Raw genomic sequence first — 21,008 nt, 5'->3', positions numbered from 1 at the left:
TCTTGCTCCATATTTAAGTTACTTATTACTGATAAACATCAAACTGGAGATATGTATACCATAAGTAATTGGAGATTCCAAGTTGGAAAGTAGTGGTGTGATCTCGACTCACTGAAACCTCCACCTCCTGGGTTCAAACGATTCTCCTGCCTCAGCCTACCATGTAGCTGGGATTAGAGGCCACACCTGACTAATTTTTGTATTTTTAGTAGAAAAGAGGTTTCACCACGTTACCCAAGGTGGTCTCGAATTCCTGAGTTCAGATGATCTGCCGTCCTCGGCCTCCCAAAGTGCTAGGATTACAGGTGTGAGCTGCTTCACCCAGGTAAATAGCTTTAGATAAATTAATTTTCTCTGAATTGTGATAGATTGCTTTAAAAATGTATTTGTTATAAAAGAGGCTACCGTGGATCACCATGAAGATGCTGCTTTATTTTCCATTTCACATTCAGCCTTTCTGTTACTACACACACGCATACACACACATATAAGGCATCATTAATCTTACTGTAGTCCATTTTTCTGGGGTCAGAAAATCACTAGAAGTTCAAATTATAAGATGATTTGAAATGTTAGTGTAGGTGAGGAGAAAATGAAAAATGAATTAGTTTAATGAATACTGTGAGACTACTTCAACAGCACAGGTTCATTATAATTTTTAGCTTTTAGCAAATTTAAGAATAATAAAATAATTTTTGATATCTTTTAACATTTTTAATGATAGATCACTAGATGATTTTGTCTTGTTTTTTAATAGTTGGAAAAATTGAGTGGCACTACTAAAAATCTATGACTATTCATGTAGAAATTTAAACAAAGTTACTCTAAACACACATAAAATAGAAAAAGAAAAATAAATGTATAATGATAATTCTTTTATTACTCTGGGAATAAGTAATAAACATGGGTAAATAAAAGACTAATAATCCATTTTATTTTATTAGTGGATAAATTCTCAGCAATAATTTATCAATTAGTAGTTATAATATAATTATTTTGATCAATTTTGTACCACAAATAATTTAAATGGTTACTCAATCCACAAGGAAAAATGTTAATACACAGAACTTCATGATAATTGAATATTAAAATTATTTTAATGTGGCAACACACTAATTTTCAGACAAATATTGTGATAATAAACAGATGTTTAAAGTTCAAATTATTTTTAATATGATAATAATTCTCTGGAGAAAGCTCAAACAGTAAAAAAAGAAAAAAAAAAAAGAAAGAAAGTAAAAGGAGCAATGTAAAACTTAAGAAAGAGCCTATTCATGGAGCATTAGATACATGATACTGGGTATCATGTTTGCATTAGATATATTCAAATGAGTAATTGTACTAATTTTACTTTAAAATAATGATATACACAATACTTTACCAATTACACTATTTACCATTATTTGTACTTGTACTGGAAAATGTCTCAAAAATTTTGAAATTTACATGAATATGAGGGCAAAATCATCTTAAGGCCTTTAAATGGTAGTACCTGGGCAAATGTAGATAAGTTAAATAATTTATTTTAAATTAATTAAGAACACCATGTTACAAAATAATATACTCATGTTTCAAAATTTATTAAGCATTTACTCTCATGCCTTGGAAAAATGATACATATTGTCTGTCTACAAAGAACTTGGAAACTCTTATGGATAAACAGTCATATGACAATATATAACATATGTTCATTTAGGTATTAGGGATGTGTATGCAGTGTACAAAGTTGTTTTTTAAATGAAATGAGAATTACAGGAATTACAAAGATTCTTTTAAAGTACAATGACTGATTTATAATCTAGTAACTTCTCTATGATAATAGTATTAAAATAGATTATTATATGCCAATGTTTTGTTTTATAACAAATATACTTAATTAAAAAATATTTGAGTTAGTAAATTTTTGTACATGTCTAGTTTACGATGACTTTCAGGTTGATTTCTAGGTTCATATGTGTTTTAGAGGTCCGATTTTGAGACACTTACTGTGTTTTTTTCCCTGTATCCAGGAATTAAGCAAATAAAATATAGTCATTTCTCAGTGTATGTGGAGGATTTATTCCAGGACCCTCAGTGTATGACAAAATCTACACTAAGTCCAGCAGTGAGAACCTGCATTTATGAAAAGTCTGTCCTCCCTGTACATGAGTTTCACATTCCACAAATACTGCATTTTGAATTTGCATTTAGTTTAAAACATCCACATATAAATTCAAACCCATGTTGTTCAAGGGTGAAATGTAGAGTTATTGATACTAAGTGTATTGATACAAGAGTATAATGCAGAATTGCTGAAATTCAAGTCATCTGCATTTCCTTAAATAACACCTTATATTTATTTGTTTGCTGTCTAATGATCAAATTATGTAGATTAAAATTTACAAATAATCAACAATCCTAATACAGGTTGTATATAAATATCTTGATTTAATTATGAAAAAAATAGTACAAGAGGTTACAAAATCTATCAAAATCTATAAGGTAATCTGCAGAGAAATAGAACAGTCTCTGGTTAATCTTTAGTCCTTTTGATGTAAGGCAGTTTCTTGATGTCACCCAGGAAATGATTCAAGATTAAGCCAGTGATGGAAGACTTCAAGCAGCTTTATTAAGGTGGTAGCAGTGTTAACAGCTTTGTGACGGCTCCTTGAAGAGCAAGGGTAGCCCATAAGCAAAGTGGCTAGAACAGCCGATGGGCGTTTGACAGTTGTATTTATACCCACTTTAATAGCATACAAATAAAGGGGAAGGCTATTCATCAATCGCTAGAAAATGGGCACGAATTTCCAGTTGTTGCCATGGAAATGGGTAGTAACTTCCGTACGTGGCCATGGCATTTGTAAACTATCATAGACCTGGTGGAAATGTCTTGTGTTGATGAGCAGCCAGGGCAATTAGAGGTTGCTGTTGGTGCCACTTGTTGGTTTTGGCCTGTGTTCACCTGGTCCTGCCAGGCTCCAACTTCCCTCCTGATCTGACGATTCTGTTCTGTAGACACTAAAACTAGGTAAAAGACACCAGGTCATTTAGATAATAAAAACAATATGTATTATTATTATCATTGTCTAATTCTTCTGAAAAAATAGAATTCGAGGTAAGAAAATGGATAGATTCAAATATAATAACCCATGTAAGCACTGAAAATGATTAAATATAAAAATATTAAAATAAATCAAATACATTAAAAGCAAAAAATAATTTTAATTTAATATTAATTGTTAATATTGAATATTAAAATACTGAATGTTGTTTTCACCCCCCTGGATGAGTATTTTAACTTAGGAACAATTCTTATCTAAGGAACAATTCAAGGATATTCACTTTCTCAAATTTGATTAGGCATTGTACTGGAGAGTCTAGCCAAGTACAATAACAAAGTTAATTAACTAAAATCTAAGAATTGAAAAGGAAACCATATATCTATCTTTATTCAGAAAAGATATACATGCCTGAATCAAATATCTAAAAACTACCTACAAGTAAACGTTTAGACTAAATATATATAGTTAATAAGATTACTCCACTTGAGATCAACATGAAAAATTAAACTGTATTTGTAAATAGCAGCAATTCTTCCAGTTATTAATTATATCATAGTAAGTTTTTCTTCTCTTGCCTAAATTCAAGCTCTTCACTTTTCCAGGATAGAAAATGTCCAGGGGGTTGGGGGATGTTCCTCATCACCGATGCCTGGCTTTATGGAAGCAGGACTTCCAGACATTCTAAAGTCTTATCCAAACTACGCACTACCAGGGGAGGAGGATGAGGAAGCGTGATTATCTCAGAAATGTGGTCCTGGATACCCACTTTGGGTGACTTGAGTGATCGACTTCAAAAACAACTAGCCACTCTTTTGGTTTCCCAGGGCAGGGGCTCTGATGTTCTCCCTCCTCTGCTACTTAGACCTGCCTTCTCTGGCCTTGGACTCAAATTTTTCTCATTTATAATTGAAAAATTAAAAAAAAAAAAAATCAGAAAAGGAAAAGGAAAAAAAAAAAAAAGATGGCTTTATTTTCCCCTATCTACGGTATGTGTGCCCTTGCAGTTTGCTGGGCTCCTTATATCTAAGGTAGTAGTACTACCAGGTGAGTGCTATGGCCTCTAATACTAGATCTTGTCTGAGACAACCTAGTAAATTATCTTAGGACTTCTTCAGTCTGGGGCTCTGCAGCCCTTGGTGTACCTCTCTTTCTTGAGTGTTATGAGATCACTGAAGATAGCATCCCCAAAGTAAACATGGTTTTGTATTGATAAGAGCAAAATAAAAGAGCAACAATAAATGTAGTTTGCATTGATTAAAGAGAAAATGGTTTCTCAACTTTAAGTGACCTTGACATTCAATGAACTATTTGAATCTTTCTCCAATTACATTATAAATTAAGGATCATAATCAACATTTTCTGAATTAAAGAATCATCAAAACTCATTGCTGATTATAATGTGCTAAATGCTCTAAAATATCACCTCAGATACCATTTATAACAATCTTAGGAGACATTTAGTACTATTATTACCACCATAAAATTAGAAAATAAGGCATAGAAAAACAAATAAATTACCCAGCCATTCCATGAACACTTATTGAGCACCTACTGTTTGTTCTTGGAGCACCTATTGTTCTTGGTGTTGGAATGCAGAGTTGAACAGTCAGAAGTGGCTTCTCCTTTGGCATCACTTTCAGCTTTAACATGTGGCAATTCAGAGTTTCAGCACAGCCAGTTGCCTTCACCAATGCCATCATGGAGCTACTGGGCTATTCTTTGCACACTGCTGCATGCCCTGATCCTCTGTTATGAGAAATAAAGAATATGAAGTCAGCACAGTGCTCTGGTGGATCACGTGATCAAGCTAATCAAGAAAGAAAAATTGTCCTACAGAAAGTTTCCATCACCTCTTTGAAAGCTTTGGTATATTTCTACTTGGATAACCTGAGTTCTTGCTGATTATGAGACATGTGACTGGACAAATTATTCAGTCTTGTGGAGTCTATTTTACATTTGGTAAAAAGGGGAAAAAGCAAAAACTACCCTACCTAGTGTTTGGGTCTTTTCAGAAGTAGGGTTTATTCATACGTTTATATAAATGCATACACTGGTCAAACTTCATACACCATCTCTTCCAAATGAATTTTACCTTATGTTAAAGAATGAAAAGGTTTACAATCTATCAGTTTATTTTTTTAGGGAGAATTACACACATTTCCAAGCTTATTTGTGTAATTTTTAAAAGACTATTTGTACAAATCTAAAATACTTTTGAAGAGTCACACTGACCAAAATAATTAGATTTTTTAAAAACACATTTCATATATGAGAGTGAGTTCACATCATAGAAGAGAAGCAGCATTTGACAGTTCGTTTCTTGGACATAAAAACTCAGTTACTGATAATTCATTAGGAATGAAGCTTTGGTTAAATGGAGCCATTCGTTGTTAATAGCCTGTGGTGCAATAAGACTTGCCGTGAACAGGTGATGATTACAGCACTTAACACTTCTGGAGAATAAAAGTATAGTGACTATAATCATTCTAAAAATTACTTCATAAGTGTCACACTGTTAATTACAGTTCAAAGAATTAGCATCTGGTTGAAGTTATAGGTATAGCTTTGAGGAATTGGTTTTACAGGAAATGCATTTAAAGAACTTTTAATCACAACATAAAATGTTCTCCGCCTGGCTTTAGGTACTCTTGTACAGTGAGTCACACCTGGTGTTTACTAAAAGTGCCAAAGTATAAAAAGCAATTGATATTGTTTTTTCTTCAATAGAACATGCAAAACAGTATTATTTTACCTTGTGGTCCTTGTAGTTCTCAAAAGACAGTAAAAGTGTAGGATCTTTAATGAATGTTTAAGTTTCAGTAATATTGAAGGTGTTACTCAGTTATAAAAGTTGGGTCTGATTTATAATCAATATGTAAATGAGATATGAAATTACTTAGGAAAATTAAATGACATTAATTTGTTTTTTTTTTTTAAGTACACCATGTGAGGATAAACTTTGTGAAGAGATTTTGTGAAAACCATTTCATGCATGCTGACTATTGTCTAAGAGGCATTTTAAGTACTGAATTTCTGAAAGTACTGGAATTTTATTGGATTATTTTATTTGGAACTTAGTGTTCTGAAAAAAGTAACGGTGAGAAGGATCATAAGCAGACATGTATTTTATTTAATACACAATACATGCAGTATCTAAAATCAGTAAGAAAGAGATACTTTTTCCTTAAAACATTGTTGGGACAATTGGCTAACATTTGAGGAAAAAAATGTATGGAATAAAATGTAAAAGCAATCATCTAATCATAAATACAAGTAACAAAATAAAAATAAGGAAACAATAGTTTTTAAAGTATTTTTTATTAGAAATGATACCAATGTGGAATCAATTGAAAAATGAACATATCCAACTCTGTGCAACCTAAACATTCTATTATATTGTTTTTATAATAAAAATAAATTGACAAAATATAAAGAGGGTGTGTATTGATATGATCTTACCAAATGTCGAAATGTCATAACATACTTTTACTAAAATGTGTTAATTAGGAGTCTGAGCTGCTGGCCCAGGCCAGAGGTAGGAAAAGCAGGTTGCAGTTGCTGCCAAGATTTTGCCTGGGTGCCCAGCTGAGGCAGTCACTGCCCTGATTCAGGGACTCTATGCTCTGTGATCCCCGCCCAGCTGTGAGACCAGGGACCCACACTTGCCAAAGCTGAGGGTAAGAGGTAAACGTAGTCCTTGGGGCCTGTGGCCCCATTAGGATTTAAACCTTTACTTAAGAACATACAGTAGAACTAAAGAAAACAAACAACCAAGCATCATGAAATTGTGATTAGCTCACGAACCATCCTAGAACAAACTTAGGGATCACTACTCAAGCATATTGTTCTAAAACCCATTCAAAGATGTTTGATATAAAGGCTCCGGCTGAATATATAGTGGAATGGGCTGTAAAGACTTCAGATAGCTTCCTCACAACAGTTGTTTCGGCTCTCGTTTCACTGTTCCTAGCAAGTGCTTTATGTCCTGGAAACTGATGAGGATGACTGTGGAGCAGGGAAAACAGCAAAAGGAGAAATAGAAGTCAAGAAAATATCGCCAAAGTCAAACAACTTAAAAAGGATAGAGGAAAGAATCAGAGGAAAATTATTTGGAAAAATATCATCTTTTGAAGGATCCTTTATGGTTTCTTTGTTGGATTTCATGACAGTATTATTTAGTAAATAAAATTTGACCATATGGGAGAATCACATTAGTGCTGACCTCAATATTGTAATAACTTTTAGGCTTGGATATAGATGTTTGTTGGTGTCTGTTCACAGTTATTGTAAGATTGCATTTATTATGCTACACATTCTTCGTACCTGACTTAGTTATTTGCCATTTTGCAGCTTAAGTACTTAAATGAAAACATCCTGTGGAGAAAAATGACTATATATTTTGACCTCTATTGAAATAATGGTTTAAAATGAAGTCCTGTTCTGGACAAAGAAGATTATGAATATCAAAGTAAGAATTGTGCTCTCTGAAGTAAAAGTGTGATTTGGCTAAGAAGAAATACAATATATAAATTACATCTTTTATTATTATTGTTGCTTATTTCTTAGAATAGAATCATTTCTGGCTTTCTCAAAGAAAATAATATCAATCAAAGAGCACATTAATTTTCTGAATTTTTCCTATTTTAGTCTTCTATATAAATGGTAATTGCAAATATATTCTGCATTTTAACTTAATTTTGTAAAAAGTTATCATTATCTTGATTATGTAGAATATCACCTACAATTGTTGTACTTATGAAATGTCTTTTTCTTAGAGTTGACTTGCTAGGAAAAGAAACACTAATTCAAAGCTTGCAATAAAAACGACAAATGTGGTAGCCCCTTGGAACCGGTTTATTCTTGCTTGTGCTAAGTAGAAATGTGAAGTAGTTAAAATGTCTCCTCAGACACTTTGCTAATGACATCATACCACTTTTGTTTTTTATTCTATTCTTTTTTAATTCATGTGGTAATGATGTACTATGCTTTTTTATCAAACAGGTTCAAGGTGAAAGTTAAAACTTTAAATATCTCTCAAGGAAATTTTAAAAGAGTAAGTTAAGTCATACTACATAAGTGGTAAAGAAAGGCTTAAAATTTGGGAAAAACATGTTGAGAATAGTAATTTGTTGCAAAAGGTAAATTATTTCCAAACTACAATAAGTTGTAATTACAAGTAAAAGCTAAAGGGCATCTTCTTCAGTTGAATAGTATAAATAGAACTTATTGTTATTAAACATGGCTTTTATAAATACATGGTCCGGTAATTTTAAACACTATCAATATTTAATAGCTTATTAACATTTTCTCCACATCTGATAATGAATTTACAGTTAGAAAAATTGTCCAAAATCTCTAATTTTAAAGTAAAGCTAGACATTATGATACGTGTTATACTTTTTATAAAGAGAGGAAAACAGCGTTAATCTATATGAAAATCTCATTTCCAAACAATGTGAAAACAGGAAATCAAATTATATCACCAAAGAATAAATGTAAACAGTAAATAGACAAATAATGGCATTTAAACAAATATTAAATTACTTATATATTGAACTATAACAAAATGTGGATTTTTGGAAGTAATATTGAAAATTGTGAAATGATTATATATTGAGAAAGATCTGCTGAAGCAAGACTGCTGTTGGGAAAACAAATTCTTAGATTACAAATTTTAACAATAGGTATTTCCTTGGTATTAAAAATGTCTCTTTGAGAAATGTACACTAAAAAGAAGCAGTCACCTAAGTAAATATTTTTGTAAAACAAGTTATTTAAACTTATAATAGTACATATACATTATTTAATAATATGAAGTCATTAAAAAGCCTACTTATGATAGCAGCTATGGAAATATATGAATATACATAGGAAGAGAGAAAAGCTGCTAATACAAAAAGAATGGACAGAATAAGTTGACAACAGTTATCTACAGATAATATGATTATATTTAATTTTTATTTCATCTTTTGTCTTTTTTAAAAACAAGTTTAAGTGGGCATATATAATTTACACATTTTAATTTTAATTTTCATAGAGTAATTTATTTTTAATTAAGAAATTTAAAAGCTAGCAGAATTTACCTTCTACCCCAACACAGATGACTCTCCAGAGGTAACCGCTATCTAAACTTGGAATTTTTCTTTCTGATATTGCTCTTAATTTAAATATATGAATTTTTATCCAATAATGACATATAGTTTACTTCTGTTTATTGCATGTAATTTATTAATGCATTCGTTGAGCACTTGTATTTCAAGAAGGAAAAACTGAAGAAAAAAATTAGAGAAGAAAGTTCCTACCCTTGTGTACCTTAAATCTTAGTGAACTAAAAACACAAACTAAAAAGTTAAAAATTAAATATATAGCATGTGAAGCAGTGTTAAGCACTATAGAAAAAGGAATAGCAAAGTCAGAGATTCAATTATGCCATTTTGTGTTTCTGTGTGTGCATGTTCCTGTGCGTGAACATGCATGAAGCATTCTCTTTTAATTCAGGGGTAAGGCAAGGTTTTACTATCTAATGATTTTTTTTTTAATCTTAAGCCTGAAGGAAAATGGGGAGCAAATTTTGTGATGATCTGAAGTGGTTAGTGAAAATGCCTGAGATTAATGCATGGTTGATTGCAATGCATTAAGTTCAGTGTGGCTAAAGTAGTAATGGATGAAATCAAAAGGGGTTACATGACAGATCAGGTAGGTCTTTATGAGCAACCAAAATTGTGTATTGTGTAAAGGAGTAATGTGACCTGACATTTACTTCAAAGATTCCCGTGACTGCTTTCTTAAGAATAGATAATACCGATATGTTTATAGCTGATTCCTGAATAATGACATTTGTATTGTGCTGGTTGACTTATACAGAGATTTTTTCAATAAATATATTGGAAACAATTTGGGAGATTTGCAGCAACTTGAAAAATCTCACAGATTAACTATGCAGCCACACTTATCAAGAAAATTAAGAAATGTTAGGTATGTCATGAATGTATAAAAATATGTAAATACTAGTCTAATTTATCATTTTATATATTTAAGTATGCAGAAATCTAAGACAAAAAGTTAAAATTTATCGAAACTTCAACACACAAACATTTTCTGTACAAGGCACCATTTGCAGTTAAGAAGAATATAAAGAAGCATAAAGATGCACTATTAAACCATAAGCAGATAAAATTAAATGTGTTACATGCTGTATAACTGCAATAATTTCCTAGCCACCTCCTGCTGCTATTTTGGTGAGTTCAAGTGTTTTGTGTGTCTGCTTACAAAAGCCATGTGATGCTAATCATCTCCATGTGAGCAGTTTGTCTCTCTGGTAAACTGAGTATTGCAGTAAAAAGTGATCTCTCATAGTTCTCACATATTCTATCGTGTCTCATGCAATACTGCAGACCTTGAATTACACCATGGAGCCCATGGGAAGTGCCACTAGTGATGCTGCAAGTGCTCCCAAAAAGCAGAGCAAAGTCAGGACATTATAAGAAAAAGTTAAATTGCTCGATATGTACTGTAAATTTAGGTCTGCAGCTGTGGTTGTCTGACTTTAAAAGATAAATTAATCCAGCATAAGGACCATTGTAAGAGAAAAAGAAATTTGTGAAGCTGTTGCTGCAGCTACACCAGAAGACACAAAAACCTTGCATTTCATGCAAAGTATTTTATCTTGTATTAAAAATGCCGATTTTATGTGGGTGTAGGATTGCTGTATGACAGGCATACCTATTGATACTAATCTAATTCTAGAAAAAGTGAGGTCATTATATGACAACTTAAAGTGAAAGGAAGGCAAAAGATTTAAGCTGGAGAATTTAATGTCAGCAAAGGGTGGTTTGATAATTTTAGAAATAGGTTTGGCTTAAAAAATGTGAAGGCTGTCACTGATGGACATTTGAGTTGATTCCAAGTCTTTGCTATTGTGAGTAGTGCTGCAATAAACATACGTGTGCATGTGTCTTTATAGCAGCATGATTTATAATCCTTTGGGTTTATACTCAGTAATAGGATGGCTGGGTCAAATGATATTTCTAGTTCTAGATCCTTGAGGAATCGCCACACTGTCTTCCACAATGGTTGAACTAGTTTACAGTCCCACCAACAGTATAAAAGTGTTTCTATTTCTCCACATCCTCTCCAGCACCTGTTGTTTCCTGATTTTTTTAATGATTGCCATTCTAACTGGTGTGAGATGGTATCTCATTGTGCTTTTGATTTGCATTTCTCTGATGACCAGTGATGATGAGCATTTTTTCATGTGTCTGTTGTCTGTATGCATGTCTTCTTTTGAGAAGTGTCTGTTCATATCCTTTGCCCACTTTTTGATGGGGTTCCTTGTTTTTTGCTTGTAAATTTGTTTGTGTTTTTTGTAGGTTCTGGATATTAGTCCTTTGTCGGATGAGTAGATTGCAAAAATTTTCTCCCATTCTGTAGGTTGCCTGTTCACTCTGATGGTAGTTTCTTTTGCTGTGCAGAAGCTCTTTTGTTTACTTAGATCTCATTTGTCAATTCTCGCTTTTGTTGTTGCCATTGCTTTTGGTGTTTTAGACATGAAGTGTTTGCCCATGCCTATGTCCTGAATGGTACTACCTAGGTTTTCCTCTAGGATTTTTATGGTATTAGGTCTAACATTTAAGTCTCTAATCCATCTTGAATTAATTTTTGTATAAGGAGTAAGGAAAGGATCCAGTTTCAGCTCTCTACTTATGGCTAGCCAGTTTTCCCAGCACCATTTATTAAATAGGGAATCCTTTCCCCATTTCTTGTTTTTGTCAGGTTTGTCAAAGATCAGATGGCTCTAAGAAAATGTGGTACATATATACCATGGAATACTATGCAGCAATAAAAAAGGATGAGTTCTTGTCCTTTGTATGGACATGGATGAAGCTGGAAACCATCATTCTCAGCAAACTATCACAAGAACAGAAAACCAAACACTGCATGTTCTCATTCATAGGTGAGAATTGAACAATGAGATCACTTGGACGCAGGAAGGGGAACATCACACACTGGGGCTTGTTGTGGGGAGGGGGTAGAGGGGAGGGAGGAGGGATAGTATTAGGAGGTATACCTAATGTAAATGACGAGTGAATGGGTGCAGCACACCAACATGGCGCATGTATACATATGGAACAAACCTGCACATTGTGCACATGTACCCTAGAACTTAAAGTATAATAATAATAAAATAAATAAATAAATAAATCTATACCAAGAAGCATCACAGTAAAAGTGCAAAAAAGAAAAAAAATAGAAAAACTTAAAATATTAAGAAATGAGAGATTCTGTTAACAACACCAAAACCATAATAAATTGACAACTGACTTTTGAACAGTTTAAAAAAAAAAAATGTCAAGGCAAGTGAAAAGCCAGCTTCCATCAACCAAGAGGCAGCAGAGTTCCTAGAAGTCATTAAGAAAATCGTTATGAGAAAAGGTATTTACCTAAATAGATTATTAATGCAGACCAAAGTGCCTTATTCTGGATTTAAAAAAAAAATACCAAAAATAACATTTATTAGTAAGGAAGAGAAGCAAGTACTGAGACTTAAGGAAGGAAGGAATGGGCTATCTCTACTGTTCTGTGCAAATGCAGTAAAATTTATTATCAGGACTGCCCTTGTCTATAAAGCTACTAACCCCTTTTTCCTTAAAGGAAAAAGATAAACACCAGCTGACAACCATTTAACTGTACTACAATACCTGGACAACAAGAACACTTTTTCTGAATGGTTCCCATTGATGCTTTGTCCCCAAAGTCAGAATGTACTTTGACAGTGGGGGGGGCTGCCTTTTTAATTTCTTTGGAATGGACAATACCTCTGGCCACCCAGAACTCCATGAACTTAAAAACAAACAGATCAAAGTGGCCTACTGCCCCCAAACACATCTCTATTTCAGCCTCTAGATCAGTGGATCATAAGCACCTTTAAAGGTCATTATACACAGTACTCTTTGAAAAGGATTGTCAACACTCTGGAAGAGAACGCTAACAGAGAAAACATTGTAAAAATATGAAAGAATTACATCATTGAAGATACCATTGCTGTGATGGAAAAAGTCATGGAAGCCGTCAACCCCAAACAGTAAATTCCTGCTGCAGAAAACTATGTCCAGATTTTGTTCATGACTTCACAGGATTTATGACAGAGTCAATCAAAGAAATCACGAAAGCAATGATGGATATGGCAAAAAGATGAGAGAGAGAGTGAGTTTCAAGATACAGATCTTGGAGAAACTCAAGAGCTAATAGATATCACACCAGAAGAATTAACACATGATTTGATGGAGATGAGCACTTTCAAACTAGTGTCAGGCAATGAGGAAAAAGACATAGAAGCAGTGCCAGAAATAAATTGCCATGAGACAATCTGGTGGAGAGAGTCTGATTTTTCAAGATGAATTTTGACTCCTTTTATGACATAGACCTTTCTATGATATGGTCATTGAAACAAAAGCAAATGGTGAAATAAGAGTTGGTATCATATAACAACATTTTTGGAGAAATGAAAGTGCGAGAAAGTCAGAAATTATGATGTGTTTTTTGTTAGGTTACACCAAGTGCACTTGTGTCTGCTGCCTCCTCTAAGTCTCTTCCACTTCTACCTCTGTCATCCCTGAGACACCAAGAACAACCCCTCCTCTTTGCTCTCCTCCTTAGCCTACTCAGCATGAAGACAAAGAGGTTGAAGATGTTTATAATAATCCACTTCCACTTAGTGAATAGATAATGTATTTTCTTTATTATAAACAGCAGCTGCCAGCCATTTGGTTGTTCAAGGCCTGGATTTTCTTAGTAACAGCTTCTTTTCTCTAGCTTACTTTTCTCTAGCTTATTGTGAGCACACAGTATAAAATACATATACAAAATATGTTAATCGAAAGTTTATGTTATCAGTAAAGTTTCTGGTCAGTAATAGTCTATTAGTAGTCAAGTTGGTAGGGGAGTAAAAATTATATACAGATTTTTGACTACTTAAGATTTGGTAACTCCAAACCCCTGCATTGCTATTGTTCCACCGTACACCTTTAATCAGGTAGAAAAAAAGTGTTGGATGAGTAGATTGTGAATACCTGGACTTGGTAAGGATATAATTTTTGAGAAGTTAACTTTGAGATGTCTATTGTACAGCCAGATGGAGATGTTAAATAGCCAATCACAGATCCAGGCTGAAATTCAGGGAATTTTGGATTTCAAACAGAAAATATAATTTGGAAAATTTTAGTATACTCTTGATATTTAAAGCAATTCAGCAGTAGAAAATCACCAAGGTAAAAGCAGGAAAGGGTTCTAAGAACCAATTCCTCATTTCAAAGCAAGCAAGTTAAAAAAAAAATCGAGTTTGGATCATACCTCAGAATGGTAAACCAATCAGCAGAAAGAAGAGACGCAGTTGCCCTTAGAATGTATCCTATTTATCAGCAAATAATATTGAATCTAAAGCCAGTAATGAGGTGGAAGAAGAGGGACTGATACTCCAGCATGAAGATGGGACCTTGTGGTTGGATTGAGCTGACTGACAGTACAGTTTGGCTCTAGGAAGAATTAATATCATGTCTCCTCTCAGGTAAGATACCACTACTTAAGAAACTAAAGAATTCCCCAAGTTAAGATTAATACATGAGATTTCAATCAAAGATTGCCAAGCAGATGTTGTAATAAACCACCATGAGAGAATCAGTTGGAACATTATATAAAGTTCAATATTAAAGGCTGCAGACTGGAGATATAGACCATAAAGTAGTGAGTCTTAAAATATTTATTTTTTTAAAAGACTATAGATATAGCAATTTTCAAGTAGAACATACGGAGTAGCTAGTATTAAAACATTTAAATTTTAAAAAGTAAAGCAAAAGAAACATCTCTGAAATAATCATGAATACATAAATTGGAGCTCCCAATGGTGCTTCTATCAGTGATAAGATTATGGAATTTTTGATATTACACATTTAGTGAATAGATAAATCAGCAGGTTGCACACAACTAAAAAGAGAACAAGTAAAATGGAAGACACAGCTAAATAATTTATAAGAAATCACTATAGAATGACATAGGAGTGTCACAGAAAATATTAATGAAAATAGATTGACTAAAATGGTGTTAATGATCCCCTTATTTTACTTATTTAAGGTTTTCTTATTTTATTTTTAATTGATACATAATAATGTACATATAAGGTACAGCATGATGTTTTGATACATGTATACAATGTTAAATTAGGGTAATTAGCATGTCATCGTAAACATATATAATTTCTTTGTGGTGAGAACATTCAAAATCCTCTCTTCTAGCTATTTTGAAACGCACAAATACAACATTTTGAAATGCACAAAATACAAAATGTATTATTGTTAACTATAGTGACCCTACTGTGCCTTGAAACACTACAACTTATTCCTTCTATTTAATGGTGAGTGAGATGTAGTGTTTATCTTTCTGTGCCTGGCTTTGTTTACTTAACATAATGTCCTCCAGCCTCATCCATGTTGCTGGAAATGACAGAATTTCATTCTTTCTTATGGATGAATAGTATTCCATTGTGTATATATACCAAATTTTCTTTATCCATTCATCCATTGATGGACAGTTAAATTAATTCCTTATCTTGACTATTATAAGTTATTCTGCAGTCAATATGGGAGGGCAGATATCTCTTCAACATACTGATTCATTTCTTTTGCATATATACTCAGTAGTGAGATTGCTGAATCATATAGTAGTTCTCTTTTTAATTTTTTGAGAAACTTTTATATTGTTTTCTGTAATTGTTGTGCTAATTTACATTCCTACCAACAGCATGTAAGAGTTTCTCTTTTCCACATCCTCACCAGCATTTGATGTCTTTTTGTCTTGTTGATATAGCCATCCTAACTGGGGTAAAGTGATATCTCATTTTAGTTTTGATTTGCATTTCCCTGATGATTAATTACGTTGAGGATTTTTTCATATACCCGTTGGCAATTTGTGTATCTTCTTTGAGAAATGTTTACCTAGATCACTTGTCCATTTTTTAATTATTTGTTTTTCTGTTATTGAGTTGTTTCAGTTCTTTAGATTTCTTCCTGACTGTAGATGCCTGACATCCCATTGCTTAGAGCGTCTGCATGAGGAAATGTGTAATTGCATGTTCTTTTCTCTTTCTTTTGAGATGGAAATTTTCTCCCAACTCTCGTTAATTGTACAACCCACAAATATCTTTCTCAAATACCTGGGAGCTCTCCCTATGAAATGTAGCCATCAAGAATGACAGAGTCCCTGTCTCCGAGACTCAGTGATGGCATAGGAGCCTGACTGCAATAAACATCAGTTAGAAAAAACAAATGGCCTAATCAGTGATCAGTATCCCCTCTAACTTCTTTCATTAGCTCAGCCTAGCATTTAAGAATCCTCCTGCATTTTATTTCAGTGGAGTTGAGTTCAATTTTACTTCTCTGTTGTAATGGTTTTGACTCTCCTATTGCAATATTCTTGAATAAAGTTTTCCTTGGCTGTTTAACTCTGTCCAGAGCAAGACATTGGAGATTAAAATAGAAACCTCTAAAATATTTGTTATTGGGGTCTCATTAAACAAAAGAATAGAGAGAATGAAGACAAGACAGGATTTGAGAAAATACTTGTGAAAACTTGCTGATCTAACAAAAGGCATTATTTTAAACCCAGAAGGCACACTTTCCAAGCAATGTTTTTTAAAAATAAAAATATATATACATCTGACTGGGAGCTGTGGCTCACACTTGTAATCCCAGCACCTTGAGAGGCTGAGGCGGGTGGATCACCTGAGGTCGAGAATGCGAGACCAGCCTGGCCAACAAAAACCTGCCTCAGCAGACAAGAAACCCTGTCTCTACTAAAAATACAAAAATTAGCCAGGCATGGTGGCCGGCGCCTGCAATATCAGTTACTCCGCGGGGTGAGGCAGGAGAATCACTTGAACCTGGGAGGCAGAGGTTGCAGTAAGCCGAGATCACATCACTGCAACCCAACCTGGGTGACAAAAGTGAGATTCCCCCTCAAAAAAAAAAACCACACACACACACATATATACATATACATATACATATACATATACATATACATATATGTGTGTGTGGAGAGAGAGAGATATCTATTATTTAGATTATGTGTTTTCAAAATATTTATCACTGGAGATATTTGGTTTTGGCAAAAATTAATATGTGTCATATATCATCAATGTAACATTTTTTTTTTCTAAACTGCCTTTAATAAAATATATAAAATTTTAAGGAAATCAGTTTTTATGACAAAAATACGAATGTATGCAGTACATTTCAATAAGCTAGAAATGGTTTAAATTTTTCTTATGATTCTTATTTTACTGATTAGATATTAAAAATAGTTTTAACTTTCTCTTTGTAAAATATGAATATGTAGAATATTTTATTGCTGTCATTACACTAAAATTTTTTCATTCAGTTATTTTGATGATTCAACAATCGCCTGTTCTGAGAATTGCTTTATGAAACAAATGACAACTGATCTAAGTGCTTCATAATTAACACAAGTAGCTGTGCTTAGTTTTATTTATTCATTCTAAATGGTCATATTCTAAATGGTCATATTTTTATTTATTCTAAATGGTCATATTCTATATTGTTTAGTCATTTTAAATACTAAGTAACATCCTAACATTAAACTGTAAGATATCTTTTCAGATGAAACTTTTATTTTAACTGTACTTTTCTGGCTTAAATTGACATTTGGCTATGAAATATATTTTTGAAATCTGATATTCAAATTGCAAATAATTTATATCACGTAGTAGTGAATAAACATAACTAGCCACAATTTTACAGATCACATAAAATTATAGCACTGATGTAATTTATTTATATGTATTAATTATGCTTTCAATAATTAGTATGTTACAGCACTCAATGTTAATATTTATTTTAATTAACTGGATTAAATTAATTTAAATAATTATTTTTTAAGCATTTCAACAATTTTTAAGCATTTCAACATATTGAAATCTTGTGGGTTAAAAATTCTCTCATAACTTTTCAAAAAATATATTGCTTAGAAGATATTAATGATATCTATGCTTCAGCCAATGTTAATTTTATCAAATTGCATTCCTTGAAGTACTTTTTCACAATTGATTCTGATGAGAAAGCCAACAGCTAAGAGGATACAATGATGAAATTGGAGATAATGGTTATATTAATGATAATTCCCACTGAAGTATTTAAGAATAATCTTGTGCTATTCATTCTAAAGCATGACACTACCCACAGGTATATATTTTTGAGAATCTATTATATACTAGCTTTCCTTCATCTCTTTGGAAAAAAAGTACAGTAAGGATTGACATATAGACATATGAATTAAATTGATGCAAGCTTTAATAATTTTTCTATGACATAAGTGAGAATAAAAAATGTGGTGATCATAAAATAGAAACATAATCATGAGGAAAATGGAAATCAGAAACTGATCCAAAGTATCTACAAGTAATATATTTATGTTATTTCTTGAAAAAAATGTATATTTGGGCAATACAGTTTAAAGTAAATAATGTAAACATAATTTTTCAGGCTAGAAATATTGAGTAGCTAAGAAAGCAACATGTACACAATATATAAATAGGATATTTCTACTGTTCTAAGACTGTGAGATGGTTTTAAAAAAAGGCATTACAAGAAAAATTACTAGGACAAGACAAGAGAGCCATGTGCATCTATCTAATTTGAGGTAAATATAGGTTTGATCGAAAAAGTATACTAACTATGTGTATGAGGAAAACGCTTTTAAATAAGCAGATTGCATTTGAGAGATAGTTATTATAGTTTTATTTCTAAGTAAATAGCAAAGATATATAAAAAGAAACTTACTAACTAGTACTAGGTGGAAGTAGAAGACATAGAACAAATGGTATGTTGAAAAATGATTAAAACCAATGCTCTGCTGGGAACAATAGTCTGTGGCAGTTGCCAATTACCCTAGTGTATGTATTTTGACAATAACCAATTCCAACCTGCTAACATAACATCCCTGAACATAAAGTTGGGAAAGAAACATTAACAATACACTTTAGCAAGTCATTTTCAGCCAGGTCCAGCACACCTATGTAGAAAAATTTACATTATAAATGTGAGTGTGTATGTGTGTGTATATACACATAAACATATATAGACATATATAATATAAATATATGCAATATAGTATATACATATATTATGTACATATAATATACACATATATTATGTGCATATATTATATGTACATATATAATCTATATTATATATTACATACATATATAATATATTATGGATTATTTACATATATTATGTACATATAATTATTATATATTATATTATATTATGTACACATAATATATACATATATTATGTACATATTTTTTATATATATATATATATAAAATGCCAGCATTTTAAAAAAAATCCTAGAGCTCAAAGAGAAAACAGTAACTAGTTTTATGTGTTGGCTAAGGAAATCAGCTAGTACATGTGGTGCCCTATGCGTAACGGAGTACTAAGTCAGCATTTATATAGTTCAAACAAGTTTTCCATGTAAATTGTCCACTTGTATAGGTGGTTGAAGTCAGTGTTGTCTTTGATGGAATGAGCACTCTGTGGGGAAAGGTTAAAAGAAAGGTCTCAATAAGTATTAGCCATTAAACTTTTATTACTATTAGCAGATTGCATCCAGATTAGACAAGTTACACTAAAATGCTTTTTGCCAGAGAAAAACCTGTTACTATAATTTACAGAAGTAATAATTTGTGTCTCAAATTCCTTCTATTAATATCCAATAATTCTAAAAATATGATGAAGGTATACTGAAAATATATTTAATAAAATGAAACACACCTTGATATTTGAAATAATATGTAAAGAATAGGGAAATACGTCTTAACAAAGAGCCAAAACTGTGTTTAGTGCTATAAAAACAATAGCTCTCTCACTGTACTCTAGACAAAAGATAAGTGTGCCCAATAGGAATGCTCTCACTTAACTTCTCTTTGTGGACTCTATACAACAGGAACATAGAATAATGAAAAAAGAAGATGTAAATATTTAAATTTAGCAGTCTAAATTATGATTATTTCATGTGGCATGATTGCTAAGTTGGATGGCCTGAGCTAAACCATGGGAAAATGATTCAAACTTGTAAGAACATTTCTTTCTTTAAAAAATGTAATATTCAAAAATTAATAATTTTATTACATACACAAAATATATTTATTCCAGAAATATGTGAGGAAATCCAATTTATAACTTTAACAATACCAACAAGCACTAAAATATCTCTAGGATGTATACACAGAAACACACACACAAATCTACTCAGTGACATTAAAATTAAAGTAATGAAAGAATATTCCCTAAGTCACATGGAAACTAATATAAAGATGTCAATTCCCTCCACACTCAGAAATTATTATAATGTTTAATAGTGATCATGATGATAATGATAAGAATATATTACACATTTATTGAGCTTCTACTAAGTACCCATGGCTGAAACTGATAAATTGTCTCACCACATCTATTCTTGTAACTTTACCTCTATGTTAAATACAAACACATGGCTGTCTACCTGGAATATCGTCATAGCATTTCTTTAACGTAGAATGAGTGTAAGTAATGTGCTAAAATTCAAGGTCATTTTATAAAAGAGAAAATATTGTGCCCAGGCTGGAAAATGGCAACAATTGCAGAGAGGAAAGACATGCATTATGGAGAACGGAGCCAAGTGCTCCTGGAATAGAGTCATCCACCAGATAATTGTCAAATGTTACATGTGAAAGAGGAATTTTACTATCCTAAGTAAACCAATTAATTTGGAACTACATTCCTGAGGCAGCATATCTTGACTCTCAATTTTAATTATGTTTTGAGGGAGAAGACTGGTAGTTGGTTTATGTCAGAAAATAATTTGAGCAATTAAAACACATGTCATAAGAGTCCACCACTCATCCTTTCTACA

The 21,008-nt window shown here is 32.3% G+C and overlaps 1 long non-coding RNA gene across 1 annotated transcript in view; it reads left to right on the top strand.

Annotated features, from left to right (window-relative positions):
* Window positions 1–232, top strand: part of LOC139356575 (uncharacterized) — a 56,499-nt gene extending 56,267 nt beyond the window's left edge. Inside the window, exon 3 of the long non-coding RNA XR_011608601.1 lies at window positions 213–232. This is a non-coding gene — a long non-coding RNA (uncharacterized lncRNA). The remainder of the gene's footprint in view (window positions 1–212) is intronic.
* Window positions 233–21,008: the final 20,776 nt, after the last annotated feature.

The sequence above is a fragment of the Macaca nemestrina genome, chromosome 1 (assembly GCF_043159975.1).
Source record: "Macaca nemestrina isolate mMacNem1 chromosome 1, mMacNem.hap1, whole genome shotgun sequence".
Lineage (NCBI taxonomy): Eukaryota > Metazoa > Chordata > Mammalia > Primates > Cercopithecidae > Macaca > Macaca nemestrina.
Note: the sequence above shows the minus strand (reverse complement) of the source record. Positions and strands in the feature narration are given on the sequence as shown.